This window comes from Balaenoptera physalus (assembly GCF_965194825.1).
Source record: "Balaenoptera physalus genome assembly, chromosome: 15".
In the NCBI taxonomy this organism is placed as follows: domain Eukaryota; kingdom Metazoa; phylum Chordata; class Mammalia; order Artiodactyla; family Balaenopteridae; genus Balaenoptera; species Balaenoptera physalus.
Window position 1 is genome coordinate 34,725,971 of NC_138894.1, and position 21,737 is coordinate 34,747,707.

The 21,737-nt window shown below is 39.2% G+C and overlaps 3 long non-coding RNA genes and 1 pseudogene across 7 annotated transcripts in view; 2 read left to right on the forward strand and 2 right to left on the reverse strand.

The window, feature by feature from the left end:
* Nucleotides 1–21,737, reverse strand: part of LOC309643390 — a 2,123,356-nt gene that overhangs the window by 2,044,285 nt on the left and 57,334 nt on the right. The gene's annotated exons all lie outside the window — the stretch shown is intronic.
* On the forward strand, nt 2,280–13,314 carry LOC309643401. The gene is made up of 2 exons (XR_014253715.1): nt 2,280–2,380; nt 8,501–13,314. It is a non-coding gene; the product is annotated as an uncharacterized lncRNA (long non-coding RNA).
* Nucleotides 3,778–7,094, forward strand: LOC309643399. The gene is made up of 2 exons (XR_014253713.1): nt 3,778–4,276; nt 4,607–7,094. It is a non-coding gene; the product is annotated as an uncharacterized lncRNA (long non-coding RNA).
* Nucleotides 14,287–18,508, reverse strand: LOC309643377 (mitochondrial import inner membrane translocase subunit Tim8 A pseudogene; annotated as a pseudogene). The gene has a single exon. The product of its transcript is annotated as a mitochondrial import inner membrane translocase subunit Tim8 A pseudogene (transcript).

The window sequence follows — 21,737 nt, forward strand, 5'->3', positions numbered from 1 at the left end:
GATATATTAATAGTTTTCTGTTCAGGGTTCTTACATTTTTTATTACACTTATTATTAGGTATATGATGTTTTGATGATAATGTAGATGGCATATTTTTTAGTTTTTAATTTTATAACTTTTCAGACACAGAAAAATGTTAGTGGAATTTTTTAATGTTTGGTCTCTTATCTGGCAACTCTTCTAAAAACTAACTGATATTCTAATAAGTTATCTGTAGATGGTTTTGGATTTTCTGTATCCTTAATTATATCAAATATGGAAAGTGACAGTATTATTTCTTCCTTTCTTAGCCTTATATTTCTGATTTCTTTTTCCTGCCTTACTGCTAATGCCATTTAATACTTTTACTAACAGGTTGAATAGAAAAGGTAAGAGTTGGCATTCTTATTTTGTTCCTAATCTTACAGTGGACATTCTCCACATTTCACTATAAATAGGATGGTGGCTCTAAAGTTTTTTGTAGTTTCCCTTTGCTATGAGTTTTTAATCATACATAATTATTGAATTTTATCAAATGCTTTATCTGACTATACTGATATGATCATATACATTTTCTCCTTTATTTTATTCATGTGGTGCATGACATTTATTGATATTTGAATGTTAACTCACCTTGCATTTCTGGAGTAAAACAACTTGGTAGGAATTCACACACACACACACACATTCACTCACTCACACACTCTACATTTGATTGTCTAACATTTTGTGTATGATTTTTGCTTCTGTATACATAAAGGAGATGGGCCTATTTTCTTTTCTCATAATTGTCCTTTTAATTAGTGAATAGTATATAGAGGGTAGAGATTTAAAAGACCTTTTAAAAGGTCTTCTTCTTCTGTGATATAATACAATACAGTATTACTCCATTTTTTAAAAATGACCTTTTTTATTTTCAAATAGTTTCAAATCTGCAGAAAAGATACAAACAGAGTTCCCTTTACCTCTCTCCCAGTTTTTCCTATTGCTAACATCTTATACTACCATACTATATTTTTCAAAATTAAAAAGCCAACATTTATACATTACTATTAACTAAACTTAAGACTTTTTTTGGATTTCACCAGTTTTCCTGTTAATGACCTTTTTCTGTTCTAGGACCCAATCCAGTATATCACATTCCACTTAGTTAGTTGTCATGTCTCCTTAGTCTTCTCTGGTCTATGACAGTTCCTCATTCCTTCCTTGTTTTTTATGATTTTGACAGTCTTGAGGAATATTTGTCTGATATTTTGTAGAATTGTCCTCAGTCTGGGTTTGGCTGATGTTTTTCTCATGATTAGACTGGAGTTATAGGTTTTGACAAAGAATACCACAGAAGCGAAGTAACCGTCTCATCACATCATAACAGAGAGTATGTAGTGTCTCCGTGACATCACTGGTGATGTGAAACATCATCACTTGCATAACATGGTGTTTGCTTGGTTTCTCCACTGTAAAGTTACTTTTTCTCCCATTTTATACTCTCTTTGGAATTCAATCATTAAGGCCAGCCCAGGACTGGACTTAAGGGGAAGATTAAGCTTCACCTCCACCTCCTTGGGGAGGAGATGGATGCCGGCGGGGGGGGGGGGGGTGGCGGGGGGGAGGTTACCTACATATGGAATTCTTCTGTTGGCAAGATTTGTCTTCTCCCTCCCTCCTATTATTTATTTATTTATACACTCATTTATTTACTCCATTATGTTTTAATATGGATTCTTTATCATCTATATACATAATTACAACCTTAAAAACCTCTGGTTCCCCCACTGACATATAAACTCTTTGAGGAAAGGCTCTGCTTCTTTTTTATTTTTGTACACTCTATGCGTTTAGCATAGTCCCCTAATTTATAGTGGACTTCCAGTAATTATTTTGTAATGGATATCTTTCCACTTCAACTGAAAAGTACCCTTTCCTTATATAATAGCATTCTAAATCCAAAATAAAAGTAGATTTTAAAATAAGTAAAAGTAAACTCATGCATGATCACCCTGTAATAAGTATGTAAAAAAGCAAAGGGTACTGCAGAAATAACTTAACCATTGGAGTTGGATGTGTCTCCAAAAAATATTGAAGCCACATTTGGAAAGAAATTACAGTATTTGATAAGCCAAGGATATGACCTGCTGTGTGCTTTCCCTTTTTTGTTCAGATCACCAAAGGAGATTAAGACCCCGTTTTCTCCCGTCTCTGGAAAATTATCATCTGATGCAGTCACTCAGATAACAACAGAGAGTCCAGGAAAAACCATGTTTTCATCTGAGATTTTTGGTAATGCTGAAGATCGTGGACATGATATTCCAGAGCTCAGTACACAGAAGTTGGGCAAAGTTCCTGTCAAGTTTGCTTCATCATCTTCAGTCCAACAGATTACTGTTCTTCATGGCACAGATGGTAAGAGAATTTTAGGTCACATTACCAACTTTTGTGTGTCATTAACCAATAAATTTCTTGATTGGGTCTTTCTAGTTAGAAAACCTAATTTTAATTTTAAGCATTAGGTTGTACATGATGATAACATCTTTTATTTACATAGCTATGAAGAGAATATAATTTATTATGTTTTTACTTCAATTTCTAGTGAAGTTAACAACCTATGTGAAACTCATGCTACTTGTGGCTGACGTATTTTCAACTCATAATACTTGTCATAAGAATGCAAGTAGTTCATGAAAACATAAAAACTATAGAGGTTCAATTTTAGGGAGGTAGATAATTATTTGGCATTGTTTCTTTTACTATTGTTTTGCATGAGACAGTGAACAGATAGCAAACACAATACCAGTCTATTTCTTGCTCAAGAAACGTTGAGCAGGGACCCAGGTTGACTGTGACTCTGCTTTCTTTAAAACATGGAACCTTGGATTCATCATCATAGTCAACTGGAAGGGACGAAAAGCATGGAGGAGCACATGTTGGGAGGCTTTTATGGTCTAGGCCTAGGTGTGGCCCACATCACTTTCCACTGACTAGGAATAGTTTAGCTGTGCTTTCCAGGATGAAAAAGAAATGAGTTTTGGTGAACAGCTAGCAATTTCTACCATAAGGTCTACAACATTTAGAGTGTTCCTATGCTATCATGACAGTGATATTTTTATAGTGCTTACACTATATAACATTCAAAATTATAGCAAGTTATTTTCTTTTTCAGACCAGTAACTGGAAAGTTAAGTTCCCATTCTACCTCCAAATGAGGGTGGGAACTTTCAATTACTAATTTTAAAGTATTCAACAGTTTGTACAAATCTATTCAAAATAGATTTTAAGTGTTCCTACTTGTGCAAAAAGTTTATCTGTCTGTAGGTATAAATGGAATATGCCTAAATGTATAAAGAAAATTGCTTAGTTCCACATTTAAATTGCACTGAATTTAATTTGAATAAATACATTTATATGTTGAAATGGTTATATTTCTTTTCTTTTTTTTTTATTTTATTTATTTTATTTTGGCTGTGTCGGGTCTTCATCGCTGCGTGCAGCCTTTCTCTAGTTGCGGCGAGCGGGGGCTACTCTTCATTGCGGTGCACGGGCTTCTCATTGCGGTGGCTTCTCTTGTGGTGGAGCACGGGCTCTAGGCACGTGGGCTTCGGTAGTTGTGGTGCATGGGCTCAGTAGTTGTGGCTCGCGGGCTCTAGAGCGCAGGCTCAGTAGTTGTGGCACATGGGCTTAGTTGCTCCGCGGCATGTGGGATCTTCCCGGACCAGGGCTGGCACCCGTGTCCCCTGCATTGGCAGGCGGATTCTTAACCACTGAGCTATCAGGGCAGCCCGAGATGGTTATATTTCTTATACACTTTTATTGTGAAATAAAATTATGCCCCCCAAATGTATAGTCTAATCAATATCACACAGAACACCTTTAATGTGTCAGTTACCTATTGCCACCGTGATACTGTATAAGAACCTCGAAAATCTCAGTGCTTTATAACAACAGACATTTGCTTTCCTCACTCATGGGCTTATGAGTCCGTTGGAGTTTGGCATCAGGATGCAAAAACGGTTTGGGTCTGTTCCACATGCCTTGTACTGAAACCCAGGCTACTCTGGGCTATGCTGTTTTCATGTTGGTGGAAGAGCACAGGAGAGGAAATCCAACTGTGAAAGTGTATTTTATACCTCTTCTGACATCAAATGGATCAGTCTATAGAGAGCCCACAGTTCATGGTCTTACCTTTACATACAGGTACTTGGTAGAAAGGACTCCTTTAAAAGAGAAATATTATTTGGTTTAATAATAAAATATTTTTAACTCTGTGGATTCAGAAGTAAAATTTTAAAAAATATTTTAAAAGTATACAGAATAGGGCTTCCCTGGTGGCGCAGTGCTTGAGAATCCGCCTGCCAATGCAGGGGACACGGGTTCGAGCCCTGGTCTGGGAAGATCCCACATGCCGCAGAGCAACTAGGCCCGTGAGCCACAAATACTGAGCCTGCGTGTCTGGAGCTTGTGCTCTGCAACAGGAGAGGCCGCGATAGCGAGAGGCCCGCGCACCGCGATGAAGAGTGGCCCCCGCTTGCCGCAACTAGAGAAAGCCCTTGCACAGAAACGAAGACCCAACACAGCCAAAAATAAATAAATAAATAATAAAAATAAAGGAATTGCTTTAAAAAAAAAAAAAAGTATACAGAATAGCATGTTGAATTTATGACTATGTGTCCACTGCTCTGAATTAACAAATTAAGAGTAATATGCTATATGTTTATATTTAGTTCCATTTGCAAGTTTTTTGAAGAAATAAATTTTATGGTTGGACTTTCTTCTTTACCCTTCTCCAGTCCTTTCTTTCTCTCCCAGGAACAACCATTATTTGCTGAATAGTCGCTTCTTCCCCCAGAGATAGGCAGTCCAAAGTAACTTTAAGACTTCTGCATCCAAACATAAAGTTGTTGAGAATTTCAAAAAGCCACTTATCTTGCCTCTGAATTCTCCATCTCCACATGGTAACCATTCTTGCTCTGGGTCCATTGTAATTCTGCCCAATTGTTGTTGTCCATTTTCTGCAAACTTTGAACTAAATGGTAAATTTAACCATCACCACCAAGCTTTATATACACTGGTGGAGGAAGAAAACTACTAAGTCAATATCCTAACAATAATGACTACAGCAACGTCCAAAGAGAAGTAGAGGCTACAACCTATTTTTCCTGTTATTTAAATTCTTCCAGCCTCTATACATTTCTTCATTCTCCTTGAATTCAGCCAGGTTCTCATTGGCTGGGGTTTTGCCTGATAGGTTGGTACAAGTGTTCCTAAGTAGTCTAAGGCTTTGCTAGCCCTGCATAGGTTTAAGGTAATTTTTTGTTAATTTCTATGACCAGGCTTGGTAAAGTGGTCCCCTAGGTGTAAGCCATACTCCTACTGACTTTCTTCTTTTAAGGTAACCTTATTTCTCCCTGATAGTTAAGGTCAATTGTAGTTTTAGTCAACACTATGGCATCCTATTCCCTGTATTGTTTCAGTGACATAAAGAATGTAAAATGACTAGATGGCTCCTGTCTCCCGGTAGAAGTGCCCCTCCCTTATTTCTAAGATCTTCCATCAAACAAAGCAGAGTCACAGAGATAGAAAGCAAAAGATTTTAAAGGCTTCTGCCTTTGTTCCTAAATACATGCATTCTGTCTGTGGGATAGGCAAGTGCCACATGTGGTTCTGAGCACATGCCGTATTCAGTAAGCTAGCATTCCAGCCTCAGAAAGTGATGCCTCCCAGCTTGTGCCATGACAGTTATCAGTAAATTGTTCACTCGCTTTTTTGTTCTTGAGTTTACCATAGCTGTGGGTGATCAGGCTTGTGAGGAGAACAGTGACTCCCTTTAGTCGTCAGCCTTTTGTCTCATTTCCTTCACTATGAAGTCAGTTCCTTGGTTGGAAGCAGGGTACTAGTAATATGGATTCCATGTCAAATCATCAGAATCATGGAGTGGCCAAGGATGGTAACACAATTCTAAGTAGTTTATAAGTTGTTATTGCATCCAGAATGAAGGAGATCTCATTCTACTCTGGGACTATCAGACTCTGTCTAGAGTATTTTGATTTTTATAAACTAGACATGGGCAACTAGGAGTCCATCTAGAGGTGATTACAGGATGCAAGAGAAGACCATGGTCCATAAGGATAAACTGAAGAAGCTGTTGTGTTTAATCAGGAGAAGTGGTAGCTATCTACAAAATTCTATTTGAATGAGCAGTACAACCCCATGAATACTGAGGAGTAACCTAAACAAGAATTTTATAGGGCTCATGTGATGGCAATACTAATCCTTTGTGTAGGCATAGAAAAGGACAGTAGACTAAAAGGAGGGATGGGATATTTCTGAATGGGAAAATTGAATATTTAAAGATGTCATTTATTCCCAAATGAATTTAAACTCTAATGTAATTCTACTCAAAATTCTAATGGAATTGTTCTTTTGAACTTGTTTAATTGATCTTAAGTTTTTTCAGGAAGAATAATAAAGAAAATACTGGAAAAGAAGAGTAATGGGGAGGATAAATTTTAGCAGCAGCCAGTGGAGTGTTTTCATGGGATGCCTGGAAGTTGCAGACATTATTCTCACCCTTGACCTATGGGCCCAGACTCAGTCATATGTCCATACATGTCTGCAAGGGAGATTGGGAAATACAGTGTACAGATGAGCAGTATGTACCCAGCTAAATATCAAAATGCTGTTACAGAGACAGAGTTTCTACCACATCATGAAAGAAAAACAAGTGTATAGAAAAAGATTTCAGGGACTGCCCTGGTGGCGCAGTGGTTAAGAATCCACCTGCCAGTGCAGGGGACACGGGTTCGAGCCCTGGTCCGGGAAGATCCCACATGCCGCAGAGCAACTAAGCCCGTGCTCCACAACTACTGAGCCTGTGCTCTAGAGCCCGCGAGCCACAACTACTGAGCCCATGCTCCACAACTACTGAAGCCTGCATGCCTAGAGCCTGTGCTCCACAACAAGAGAAGCCACTGCAGTGAGAAGAGTGAGAAGCTCGCGCACCACAACGAAGAGTAGCCCCCCACACCGCAACTAGAGAAAGCCCGCGTGCAGCAATGAAGACCCAATGAAGCAAAAAAATAAGAAGAAGAAAAAGATTTCATCTTCTATAATAATCAAATTACTACCATGTCACAGACATTTTAGAAAGAATTTTAGCAGTTAGTATTTAAAAAAACGAAACTTTATAAATGACATAATTTTTCACTCTGAAATCAGGAAACTTATGTGAAATGGGGCAGCAGGGGAGAATGGGTATGCTATGAACAGGAAGTCTTTATTACAGAATTCTTTATTATTGAAAATTTAATCCAGCCTAAATTTTTAACATTATGAGAAGGGTTAAAAACACTTAATGTGTAGTAGAATGATAAAAAATGTGAAGATAGGAAATAAAATGAATATTTTATTATCAATGTAAAGTAGAAAAACTGAATTCCACATTATACATACTATACACAACTATGTAAACAAATAAGCAATACAGAGGAAAGACCTGTAGAAATACATTAAAATATTAATAATAGTTATCTTTGAGTGGTAAGACTTTGTCTTTTTTATTTCTGTGTATTTTTTTAATATTGAGAATTTATACTTTTATAATGGAAAACTTATTTTGAAAATCTGCCACATAGAAGAGAATTAGATTTACTTTCTATGACTCTGGAGGGAGAATCTTCAAAGATCAGTAGTAGGGGTTAACAACGACCAGGTTTGGGTTCAATAGAAGATAAAGTGTTTCTTAGTTAGAGCCATCTAAATATGGAATAGATTGCTAAGAAGTCGTCTTCTCAATGAATCCTACCCTTACCACTCTATTTAAACTGCATCCTGCTGCAATTTCCCAAATACTTCTAATCTTCCTCAGCATTTTCTAATTTTTTGGGGGGGGGAGTGGCTGTTTTGGGTCTTTGTTGCTGCACACGGGCTTTCCCTAGCTGTGGTGAGTAGGGGCTACTCTTCGTTGTGCTGCATGGGTTTCTTATTGTGGTGGCTTCTCCTGTTGCAGAGTGCGGGCTCTAGGCGCACAGGTTTCAGTAGTTGCAGCACGAGGGCTCAGTACTCGCAGCACAAGGGCCCTAGAGCACGTGGGCTTCAGTAGTTGCGGCACATGGGCTCAGTAGTTGTGGCGCTCGGGCTCTAGGGCGGGCGGGCTTTGGTAGTTGTGGCACGCAGGCTCAGTAGTTGTGGTGCACAGGCTTAGTTGCTCCACAGCATGTGAGATCTTCCCAGACCAGGTATCGAACCCCTGTCCCCTGCATTGGCAGGCAGATTCTTAACCCACTGCACCACCAGGGAAGTCCCAGTATTTTCTAATTTTTTATGTCACTAATAATTTATAAAAACACTAGATGATTTACTTATTTAGTATGCTAATTGTTTACTGTCTATCTCCCTCTTCTAGAATGCTAGTTTACTGATACATTCCAAGAATCTTGACCACTGCTTGGCACATTAAAGGTACTTAATATTTGTTCAGTTAATTAATAAATGTTTTCTTATTAATTATTCTGATCTTTATGTCCTTAGGCCAGCCTTTACTGTTGCCATATAAGCCTTCTGGTAGTACAAAGATGTACTATGTTCCCCAATTAAGACAAATTCCTTCATCTCTGGATTCCAAGTCAGACACCACCATTGAGAGCTCACACTCAGGTATTATGCAGAAATTATTCAAAATTTTACTTTTTGAAATTTTATTTGTGGATTGGCTGTTTAATTCTGGATGACATATGAAAGCTCAGTGCTATTTAATCTTTAAGTGAAACATGGAGATTTTCATGACACAGTCTCTGGTTCAGATAGGTGAGTTATTTGGTCAGATGTATTGTGTACACTCAAACATTTGATAAATATTTGAAGAAAATTGTATGAACAGTTACTTGTTTGGGTTAGTGGACTCCATCTAGGACAAAGGTTTCCAAGTTTTCTCTGTTCACAGTCACCTTAGTGTTTGGGTGATTTCTTTTCTCATCATCGTGGGGATATAAATCATCAGCAGCATATAAATACATGAAGTATTTTTTCAGATACTAAGCTATTATGTTATTAGGGTATAAAAATACTTACCGTTTTGATCTTACAGCTTAATAAGCAAAAATATTTTTGGTTTTGTGTTTGAAAGAAAACATTTTACTTTGTTCAGAAATATGCATAATTACTTGCTAACGAGATATGTGTGGCTATTAGGGCACAGTTTCTCACACCTTGAGATGAGATTGGACACAACCACCCTCATTTATTGCTTTTGTTACAGAAACTGTCAAAAATCCAACTCTGCAGAGATACAGACAGCAGCATTGAAAGGAATGTAGCAGTATCTAATGTTGAAACTTTAAACTATCTTTAGCTATTAGTTTTTGTCCTGTACACCAGATATTACATATCACTGTTTCTCTAGAGTTTTAAAATATCCCACAACATCCCTGTGAGATCACCACAATAGAACTGCAGATTTAGAAAATGAATAGCATCCTGTGGAGGAACTGAATAAATATTTTCTGTGGAAAATTATAAGGATACGGAGTTGGTATGGTGCGGGGTTTTGATTGTTGGGATAACATATTGATTGGTCCACAGGAGTTGACTTGGTTCCGTGTAGATATAAATTGTTCATGATTTGTCAATAGACATCTTTATAGGTGTAGAAATTAAAAAGAAAGTAGTTGTCCCTGGTCTTATGCAGATTTTCTGTTAATTTTAAGAGGACCCAACTAGTATCTAATGGTAACTGAGTTAAAGCCCCTGATATAATTGCTCCTGATTTCCCACTGTGATGCCACTGAAAAAAAGAACCACAAAATGCTCATATGTTAGGATTGATTATGAAGCCTATAACCAGGAACTGGAAGAAATTTTCACTACCTGCATGGCTATGATTTTAAAAACTCACTTAGTGGCTACGAGACATAAAACAAGCTTACTTAATTGATTGTAGGTAGGAAAATCTTTTATCTCAGTCTCACTTTCAGCCCCCTAGTTCAGAAGACAGAATGTACCAATAGAAGTGTAATCAGGTGTTCCAGTATTTTTTGAGGCCTCCTGTGTACTTCTATTCATTTACATCCTAACTCTTCCCTTTGGAGACATTAACTTTGAGAAAAATTGGACAGTAGTGGGAAGAGGAAATGACTACTCAGGGATGGTACACTGTATCCTGAGAAATACTGTCCGTATAAATAAAGTACTGAATGCATCAATTAGACAAGAAGAGATCTGTTGGCTATATATACTTGAGGTTGTCATTTATCATGTTCTGCATCTATTCTGAGAGTGAGGGAGTTGACAGAAGAAAATAATAGTTTCTTAGACCAGTAGAGCTGATCTAGCTGAAAGCCTAGGAATTGTTCTGATAGATAGTGTCTATTAGTGTGTTGTGATTCTATAGATACTAGAAAGATCCAACTAGAGTTTGGGGCCAAGGGCAAGTCATAAACCGTTGCAGATATTTGGACCAAATAATTTCTCCTCAGTTGAGAATGAGTAAACAATTGAACTCATAAAATTCTTTTAAAGACAAAAACAAAGGGACTTCCCTCGTGGCGCAGTGGTTAAGAATCCGCCTGCCAATGCAGAGGACACGGGTTCCAGCCCTGGTCCGGGAAGATCCCACATGCCACAGAGCAACTAAGCCTGTGCGCCACAACTACTGAGCCTGCGCTTTAGAGCCTGCGAGCCATGACTACTGAAGCCCGCATGCCTAGAACCCATGCTCCGCAACAAGAGAAGCCACCGCAATGAGAAGCCCGCGCACTGCAACGAAGAGTAGCCCCCGCTCGCCGCAACTAGAGAAAGCCCGTGCACAGCACCGAAGACCCTACACAGGCAAAAATAAAAATAAATAAATTAAAAACAAAACAAAAACAAAAAAACAAGGCAAAGGTAACCTCGCAAAGAAAGAGATAGATGTTAGAGATTTACTCATTAGGTCAAGTAACACTCTGAAGTAGTAACAGGATTTCATTTATATCTGACAGTAAGTTCTGTGAAGATAGGTACTATGCCTTTTTTTTTGTAAGCCATTTTATACCTCATACCAATATATAATATAGATGTTATTTTGATATTCATTTAAAGACATTTAAATACTTTATGTACTAGTACTGTCAATAGGAGCAAAAAGCCATGGGGAGAGAACTGGCTGGGAGTTTTAAAACAAAGTGAGGAGTTAATAGCAGAAAAAAATGGTGGAGTAAAGACCTCCAACATTTTGCCCTGTGATAAAAGCAACAGAATTTTGGCAAAACTTTATGGAAAACTTTTCCAAAACTCTGGAAATTAACCAAAGGCTTGTAGCTTTTGTAGTAAGCATTTATTCAAGAAAAATGGCTGAACCTTGATAAGAATAGTAATAAGCTTGTGGCATTTTACCTTGCCCTATTCTCATTGCCATACTCAGCTCAGTGATTGATAACCTTGAAAAATATCAGCCTGCATTCCCAGGACTGGAGGGAGCAGAACAGAGCTGGACCTCTTTCACAATTTCATTCCCAAAGAATTGTCAGTATTTGACCTGTCTGATGGCTCTCTGGAAGACTCCACTCAAAAGGCTTATCTTTATTCGACCTTACTCAGAGCTATCCAGTGCGTATGAGCCTCTGTGTCTATGTGTGAGGTGTTTGTCAAAAAACACTTACAGGCAAGTGTTTTATTTTAGTTTCTTAAATATTTATTTATTTAATTTATTTATTTTGGCTGTGCCGGGTCTTAGTTGCACCACTCAGGATCTTCGTTGCGGCATGCGGACTCCTTAGTTGCAGGACCTAGTTCCCTGACCAGGGATCGATCCCAGGGCCCCTGCATTGGGAGCTCGGAGTCTTACCCCCTAGACCACCAGGGAAGTCCCCAAGCAACTGTTTTAATGTCACAATGCATGAGGCAGTGGATAACACTTGAGACAAACAATAGACTAACCAAAAGCTTTATCGGAAAAACTGAGGATGAGATGTCCATAGATATGTTGAAAAGCACTGATATATTCCTAGGACTCTAGAAGACCACAAGTGTGCACAGGCCTGAGTGCATGCTCAGGAAAGATCTGAGAGGGGCCTACCCTTTACCTTTGGCTGCCCTTGAGGCTCTGGGCAAGAAGAAAGGGAAGGCTAAGGCCGAATTGATAACTCCCTGCCCTCAGCGTTGATGGCTATGTGCACGTAGTCCCTCGGCAAAGACTGGGAGATTTATTGTTTCTAGATGTTTAAGGATATCTCCATCTAGGCATTAGCTGACCACTAAGCTAGTTGAGTGGCAGCTTCAGTAGACTTTATAGAATTTGTTCAGAAAAGTTACTTAAAAAAAAAAAAACAGCGTAAAGCAACAGCAGGAAACCCTAGGGAGGTAGTAGACTCTGATTTCCAGGGTTGTCACATTATATTTTTTAAGATGTCCAGTTTTCAACAAAAAGTTACAAGATATGGAAATTCAAAGTAAAAAAAAATATATATGGACCATACAAAAGAAAAATAGCAGTTTAGAAACTGTCTGTGAGGAATCTCAGACATTGGACTTACTAAATGAAGATGTTAAAATAGCTATTTAAAATATGTTCAAAGAACTAAATGAAACCATGTCTAAAGAAGTATAAGAACAGTGTCTTACCAAATAGAGAATATCAATAAAGAGAAATTACAAAAAAGAACCAAATAGAAGATCTGTAGTTGAAAAGTACAATAACTAAAATAAAAAATTGACTGGAGAAAGCTCAGTATCAGACTTGAACAGGCAGAAGTATGAGTCAGTGAACATGAAGATAGGCCAATTGAGATTATCCAGTGTGAGAAACAGAAAGAAAAAAGAACGAAGAGAAATTAACAGAATCTCAGAGTCCTATGGGACACCTTCAAGCATCCTATTATACACATAATGGGAGTTCCAGATGAAGAGACAGAAAAAGAGACTGAAGGAGTATTTGGAGAAATAATGGCCTAAAATTTCACAAATTTGATGACTGCTGTTAATCTGCACATCCCAAAAGCTCAAGGAAGTCCAAGCATGATACAGTCAAAGAGAGCCACATCTACATACATCATAAACCATCAAATGACAAAGACAGTGTTAAAGCAGCAAGAGCGGAGTTATCATGTACAAAGAATCTTCAATAAGACTAATTGCTGATTTTTCATCAGAAACCATAGAGGCCAGAAGGCATTGCAATGACATATGCAAAGAGCTGAGGAAAAAAACCTGCCTACCAAGTATTCTGTACCTAGCAAAACTACCCTTCAGAAATGAAGGAGAGATTAAGACATTCTCAGATAAACAACAGTTGAAAGACTCCACTGCTAGCAAACTGACCCACAGAAAATACTAAAGAGATTTTTTTCAAGATGGAATGGTGAACACCAGACAGTAACTTAAATCCACATGAAAAAAGTACTAAAGGTAACTACATAAGGAAATACAAAAGACAGTATAAATGTATTTTTGTTTGTAATTCAGTTTTTCTCCTATATGACTTAAAAGACAAATGCAGTATAAGCAAGTCCCAAATACACACAAAAAAAACTAACAGAATTAAAATGATAAAACCTGACACTATATTTTTAAATAAATAAATTTATTTATTTATTTATTTGTATTTTTATTTTTGGCTGCGTTGGGTCTTCGTTGCTGCGCGCGGGTTTTCTCTAGCTGTGGCGAGCAGGGGCTACTCTTTGTTGTGGTGCGCGGGCTTCTCGTTGCGGTGGCTTCTCTTGTTGAGGAGCACGGGCTCTAAGTGCATGGGCTTCAGTAGTTGTGGCTCTTGGGCTCTAGAGCGCAGGCTCAGTAGTTTTGGCACGCGGGCTTAGTTGCTTCGTGGCATGTGGGATCTTCCCAGACCAGGGCTCGAGCCCGTGTCCCCTGCACTGGCAGGCGGATTCTTAACCACTGTACCACCAGGGAAGTCCGAAAAACTGACACTATTAAAGGGAGAAATATTTCAAGCCAATAGCAAAAGGTCATATATTGTATAATTCCATGTATATGAAATGTCCAGAATGAGCAAATCCGTATAGACAGAAAGTAGATTAGTGGATGCCAGGGGATGTTGGGGAGGGGAAAATAGGGAGTAACAGCTAACATATACAAGATTTCTTTGTGGGGGGCGTGACAAAAATGTTCTGGAATTAGATAACAATATTGGTGGTGAAAATACTAAGAACTAGTGAATTGTACACTTACTTTAATTGGTGAATTTTTTTTTTTTTGAATCTTGTAGAAGTTTTTATTTCAGTGATTAAAAGAACGCAGTAAATGGAAAGTATGCTGGTTTACATTAGGCATGCACCTCTACCTGAAACTGCTGTTAGTTTTTTTTTGTTTTTTTTTTTTTGTTTTTCTTTTTTTAAATTTATTTATTTATTTATTTATGGCTGTGTTGGGTCCTCGTTTCTGTGCGAGGGCTTTCTCCATTTGCGGCAAGCGGGGGCCAATCTTCACCACGGTGCGCGGGCCTCTCACCATCGCGGCCCCTCTTGCTGCGGAGCACAGGCTCCAGACGCGCAGACTCAGTAGCTGTGGCCCACGGGCCCAGCTGCTCCGCGGCACGTGGGATCCTCCCAGACCAGGGCCCGAACCCGCGTCCCCCGCACTGGCAGGCAGACCCCCAACCACTGCGCCACCAGGGAAGCCCTGCTGTTAGTTTTTGACTGGCCTAAATCTTTATAACTTATTTTTTCATTTAGGCACATCTTTAAATTTTTTTGGACCCTGACATACAGGGTAAGTTAACTTCTTCCTTGTGGCAGTTTAGTATGAGAATTATGTTCGCTGGCTAGATTCCTTTAACTAAAGGCCTCTAGACTCTCAGGCTACCTGTACTAGCTCAAGACTGTACTTTATATATAGATATTTAAGTGAATCACAGTATAAGGGAGGGAGATAATCTAGAAAGGTGAAATGTACTGTATGAATACTCCATACATTTTTTTTCTAGCACAGATAATCAAACACTAGATAAGGAGGCCTACAGTCAAGTACCAAATTACTCTTTCCCCCACTGCTGCCCTTTCTGAGAGACACAAAGATGTATATCGATCTCTCCAGAAATCTGAAAGGAATCCACACAAATAACAGATTATTACCTATGTGGTCCCACATATCAAATTATAGAGCAGTTCCACTATTAAAATTATAGGAAGCAGTTAATGGGACTATGAGGAAAGCATCGTCCCACATACAGTAACATACACCTAGTAGAGTTTTCCATTCATCTGTCAATTGTTTTCCCAAGATTAGCATTAAAAAACACAACCCCAAACACATTTGACCCTCAAACCACCCCCACACACAAAAATTGGTCTTTGTTCATTCTCAGATGACAGGATGTCCCAAGAGTGACAAAGGTGGGAGCCGATCCCCCCACAGCCTTTTCTTCAACCATCCCATCAACTGCTCTTCATTTCTTGAACTACCTTCCTTTTCCAGAGAGGTAATAATCAGGTCAGTCAGAAAGGCTTTCTGAGAAGACTGGCTTGGATTTCTGGGTCTGTTCCAGTCGATTCAAGATGAATTGGCTTGTATCAATGAAGCGCTCAACGCAGTTCACAAAACAGGCCTCAGCCCGACTGTCCAACTTTGGCCCAGGCTTGTCCATGCACATTTCCCAACAAAGTTCCGTCATCTGGTGCACCAGCTGCTGGAAGCACTTCTTCTGAGTCTCTACCTCGATGAAATGCTGCAGCTGCGGGTCGACCGAGCCCAAACCCGCTGCGGAGGAAGACGAGGAGGACGCCATCCCAGCGCGGCCACGCGTGCCGAGACAAACTCCGCACCAACTCACCGACCTTCACGTGTCTCCGCGGCGGAACCCTTAATTGGTGAATTTCATGTTTTGTCTCAATTTAGAAAAAAAAGTGTGTGTGTTGGGGGGGGTGTGGGCAGGAATGAACATATGAAGGAAAAGACTGCCTAAAACTGTAAAGATTTGGTAACAGATTTAAAATACATTTTGCAGGCAAAAAGGGTGGAATTAACATGAAGGAAGTTAAATTAGTGATGAGGACAAATCTGAGAGTCTGCAAAATTACAGAGGAAAAAGAAGAAGAAAATGAAAATGCTGTGAAAGATGATGAGAGACATAAGAAACATAGCTAAGTAAACCAAACCAAGAATTATATCTGTAGCTGAGGAAGAAAGTAATATTCAAACACTTAATTGAATAAAACATCCTCCTCCTGAAAAGGGGAACACTGTATGCAGATTGAAAGTTGCCATAAAAATCCAGGGAAAAATCAGAGACTGAGACACATATCAGAAAAAGATTTTTGAGTTAAAATAAATAGAAGAAAATCCCATAAATATACAATTAAAAAAAAAAAGTTAAGAGAAGAAAATTTAGTCTGATATCAGGCTTATTTAAAATACTAAATGTAAAAATAATGGAACCAAATCTGTATTTATTGGGAAAATTATATAATTCAAGGATTTATGGACCCAGTGCATTTTCATTAAGCACTATGACAATGAAAAGACATTTTCACAAGTACACAGCAGCTAGAAAGTATATTCAACCTCTGTACCTTCTTGAAAAATTCACTTGAAGACTCACCCAGCTGAAGAGATGAATCAAAATGAAGAAGTCATTACAGAGAAATGAAGCAATGCTGAAAGTGATCAGTGGTGAACTTTGAAGTCAGTTTGACACAACACTCATCTAAACAGCAAATTTAGTTACAAGGTGGAAAAAAAAATGCCAAAAGTTAATTTTGGAATGAAAGGCATGAAAAGAAAAAACAATTGTGTTTCTTGTCTTTTTGACTAAAGAGGTGTCATTTTATTCATGACTTGGTGATCAGATAGGTTAAAGAAGTTTTCATAAAAAATAAATTTGACTTGATTAAAATTTAAAACTTGTGTGCACCAAAAAACAAAACACCATCAACATAGTAAAAAGGTTGCACACAGAATTGGGAAAAACATGTGCAATTCATATATCTGATGAGAGATGACTATCCATAATATATGAAGAACTCTTACAGTTCAACAACAGCAAAAAGCAATCTAATTTTTAAATGAGTACAGAATCTGAAGAGCCATTTCTCCAGGAAAGATACAGATGGCCAAAGAGAACGTGAAAAGATGTTTTACATCATTAGTCATGAAGGAAATGTAAATAAAAACTACAAAGAGATACCACTTCATACCCATTAGGATGGCTTTTATGAAATAAAAAAGAGCAAGGGTTGGCAGGGATATGGTGAAATTGGAACTCTTGTGTATTGCTGATGGGAATGTAAAATGGTAGAGCCACCGTGGAAAACAGTGTAGTGGTTCCTCAAAAAATGAAACATAGAATTACTATATGATCTAGCAATTCTTCTTCTAAGTATATACCCAAAAGAATCGAAAGCAGGGATTTGAACAGATTTTGAACACCCAGGTTCATAGCAGCATTATTAACAATAGCCAAAGGGTGAGAACAATCCAGATGTCTACCACCTGATGAATGGATCAATACAATGTGATATATACATACAATAGAATATTATTCAGCCTTAAAAAGGAGTGAATTTCTGACACATGCTACACTGTGGATGGACTTTGAAGGCATTGTGCTAAGTAATACAAGCCAGTCACAAAAGGGTTGGAGGAGGAGGAAAGGGAGTTATTGTTTAATAGGTACAGAGTTTCCATTTGGGAAAATGAGTTAATTCTGGAGATGGATGGTGTGATGGTTGCACAACAATGTGAATATACTTAATGCCTTAACTTGTATGCTTAAAAATGTTTGAAATGGTAACTTTTATGTATATTTTACCACAATGGAAAAAAGCTACCAAAAAATAAAACTCGAAAAGAATTTTAAAACTAGATATCTGTCTTCCAAATTATTGTTGAGTATATAAAATAAGCAAAATAACATAGAACAAGAACAGGAAACAAGAGGGGCCTCCGTGGTGGCGCAGTGGTTAAGAATCTGCCTGCCATCGCAGGGGACACGGGTTCAAGCCCTGGTCCAGGAAGATCCCACATGTCGTGGAGCAGCTAAGTCCATGCACCACAACTACTGAGCCCGCATGCCACGACTGCTGAAGCCCGCGAGCCTAGAGCCCATGCTCCGCAACAAGAGAAGCCACTGCAATGAGAAGCCCGCGCACCGCAAGGAAGAGTAGCCGCGGCTTGCCGCAACTAGAGAAAGCCCACACATAGCAACGAAGACCCAACGCAGCCAAAAAAAAACAAACAAACAAGAAACAAGAAACTTTAAGATAGCATAAATAAGTCAGATGAATAGATTACGATGAAATGTCTTTAACTATGATAAGTAATTTTGGCGTACATTGGCATTGTGTCATACATGCATTTAAACAAGTTCAATTACATGTATTTAACAAAAAGAGAAGAGGAGAATGAACCTTAAGAGTACAAGTGTGTTGTACCCTCCACACTCTTATCAGCATATTAGCATGAGAGAGTTTGAAATGAGAGGTGGGAAACCTCAGTTCTCGAAGTTCAGTGTCCTCATTTGACTTTTATAGTTTAAGCATCTTTTAACTTGCTTCCCTGAGTATGATTCTAGAGTTTAAGTGTTTTTAGTACAATGTGGTCTCTAAACACAAGTCACACAAGTTTTAAAACTCTACTGATAAAAATATTTGTTGCCATGAGATGCTAACTCTCTAATAAAATTGTTTTACATAGGCCTTTGTTCTTCAGGAATTTAGCTTGTTTACTTCCTAACTACCTACCCAGTTAATTTACTTCGGTAGGACTGTGCTGATTAAAAATGTCTGTAAAAGTGTGTTTAGTTTAGGATAGTTTTGGCTCTGAGAGATGAAAACAAAAACAAAATGACATTGGCTTAAAGCTTTAAGACAGAAAAGAGTATCAGGGAACAAAGCTCTTTCTCTCCTGTTGCTTCAACATTTTAGCCTCCATTCTCATGCTGTAGTTATCAGACACGTATTCCAGCCAGCAGAAAGGAAAAAAAGGGAAAAAGAAAAAAGTGTATTTCTTCCTTTAAATACTTCTCAAAAGTTAAATGTACCATTCCCCTTCCATCCTATTGGCCAGACTTATTGACACGGTCACACCAACCTATGTTGCCAGGGAGGCTGGGAAATGTAATCTCTATTATGGTATGCCCAGCTAAGTCAGGTTCTATTTTAGGGGAAAAGGAAAATGGATTTCAGAGGACAGCTGGTAGTCTGCCACAAGTATAAATAAAAACATAGTTTGGAGTATAATTAGCCACTTCTCTTTTTTTGTGTATTGCTTCTTTTTCAGAAGTTATATTGTATTCTGGGCAATATTGTATTCGAAAATTTACCCGCTTTTTTGCTGTTTTTAAACGAATGCTTCAGAAAAAGTCTTGATCATGTTAATCTCCTCATCAGAAAGTTTTCATTGCCCTTGAAAATAAAAACTAGGACTTCGCCGGTGGTGCAATGGTTAAGAATCCGCCTGCCAATGCAGGGGACACGGGTTCGAGCCCTCCTGTGCTCTGCAACAAGAGAAGCCACCGCAATGAGAAGCCCGCGCACCACAATGAAGAGTAGCCCCGCTCGCCGCAACTACAGAAAGCCCGCGCGCAGCAATGAGCACCCAATGCAACCAAATAAATAAATACATTTATTAAAGAAAAAGAATGAAAACTAAACTTTTTAAGCCTAGTCTTTCAGAACAGTAGAATGGGCTCCCAAAGAACCTTTCAAATGCTAATTTTTCTCTTTTCCTTACAAATTCTATAATCTAATAAATTATATACTTGCACTGTTTCTTAGATGTTCAGTTGCTTTCCTGATTCCATTTTTTTCATATGTATTCACCTTTGCCCAAAATGCTTTTCTCTTTCCATCTCAGTTTTTTTTTGTTTTGTTTTAAACATCTTTATTGGAGTATAATTGCTTGACAATGGTGTCTTAGTTTCTGCTTTATAACAAAGTGAATCAGCTATACATATACATATATCCCCATATCTCCTCCCTCTTTCGTCTCCCTCCCACCCTCCCTATCCCACCCCTCTAGGTGGTCACACCGCACTGAGCTGATCTCCCTGTGCTATGCGGCTGCTTCCCACTAACTATCTATTTTACATTTGGTAGTATATGAGTCCATGCCACTCTCTCACTTCGTCCCAGCTTACCCTTCCCCCTCCCCGTGTCCTCACGTCTGTTCTCTACGTCTGCGTCTTTATTCCTGTCCTGCATCCATCTCACTGTTTATCCAGTGTAACTCTCTTCTCACACTAGTAGATGCTTGAGAGGTATTTTAAAATAATTTTTGTCAGCTTCCTGTCTGAATCTTGATTTCCCTCTCTTAGGTTCCAGTGCTGCTGCTGCTTCAGAGCAGTCAGCTCAACTACAAGACACGAAGATTGATAATCTACCAGACACTAAAGCCATTAAACAGAAAGAGGAGGTCCACAGTAAGAGGACAGTTCCTAAGGAAGCCTGGTCCGAAGAGAAGAAATCCTTGCAAATAGATATTGCAGGTAATGGGGAGTGGGGCAGGGGGTGTGAGAGAGAGAGAGCATGCACACGCAAACGCCTGTGTCTACGTGTTTCCACTTAATTCTGATGAGACTATAGTCTCACAATTTAAACAGAGTTCCGTCTTTTTATTTTTTGCTTTCTTATGCATATCACTTCAGTGCTTCTTTGTCTGTGTGGATGTATGTATTTATTTGTAAGATAATTGTTACTTCTGGGAAAAGACACTGGCAATTTAGAAACAAAATGACAATTAAATACCCAAGGCTGATAGTATTAGAAGTGAAGTATCATGTCTCAACACTGAAACAGGGGAGGGAAAGCTTAAGGCATTCCAGATGACTGTGACAAAGACAGAAAGAATCTCAATACAAACTTTTTAAAAATTACAATAAAAAAGACCCAAGATCAAATCTATTTATGTTTACCCATGGCCCCCTTTTTCTAATAACATAAAAGAAAAGTGTATAGGACACAAGCCGTTACTACCTAGCTGTCAAACTTTATGTCTTAGAGGAATATAGAACAGTATCCAGATAAGAAAAGAAAGGAGGGAGGATTAACCAAGATGGCGGAGTAGAAGGACGTGCTCTCACTCCCTCTTGCGAGAGCACCAGAATCACAACTGGCTGCTGGACAATCATTGACAGGAAGACCCTGGACTTCACCAAGGAGGATACCCCACGTCCAAGGACAGAGGAGAAGGCACAGTGAGACGGTAGGAGGGGCTCAATCAGAGTAAAATCAAATCCCATAACTGCTGGGTGGGTGACTCACAGACTGGTGAACACTTATACCACAGAAATCCACCCACTGGAGTGAAGGTTCTGAGCCCCACGTCAGGCTTCCCAACCTGGGGGTCCAGCAATGGGAGGAGGAATTCCTAGAGAATCAGACTTTGAAGCCTAGTGGGAATTGATTGCGGGACTTCGACAGGACTGGGGGAAACAGAGACTCCACTCTTGGAGGGCACACACAAAGTAGTGCGCGCATGGGGACCCAGGGGAAGGAGCAGTGACCCTGGGGGAGACTGAACCAGACCTACCTGCTGGTGTTGGGGGGTCTCCTGCAGAGGCGGGGGGTGGCTCTGTTTCACCGTGGGGACAAGGACACTGGCAGCGGAGGTTCTGGGAAGTGCTCCTTGGCGTGAGCCCTCCCAGAGTCTGCCATTAACCCCACCAAAGAGCCCAGGTAGGCTCCAGTGTTGGGTTGCCTCAGGCAAAACAACCAACAGGGAGGGAACCCAGCCCCACCCATCAACAGTCAAGTGGATTAAAGTTTTACTGAGCTCTGACTGCCACAGCAACAGTCGGCTCTACGCACCACCAGAGCCTCCTATCAAGCCTCTTAGATAG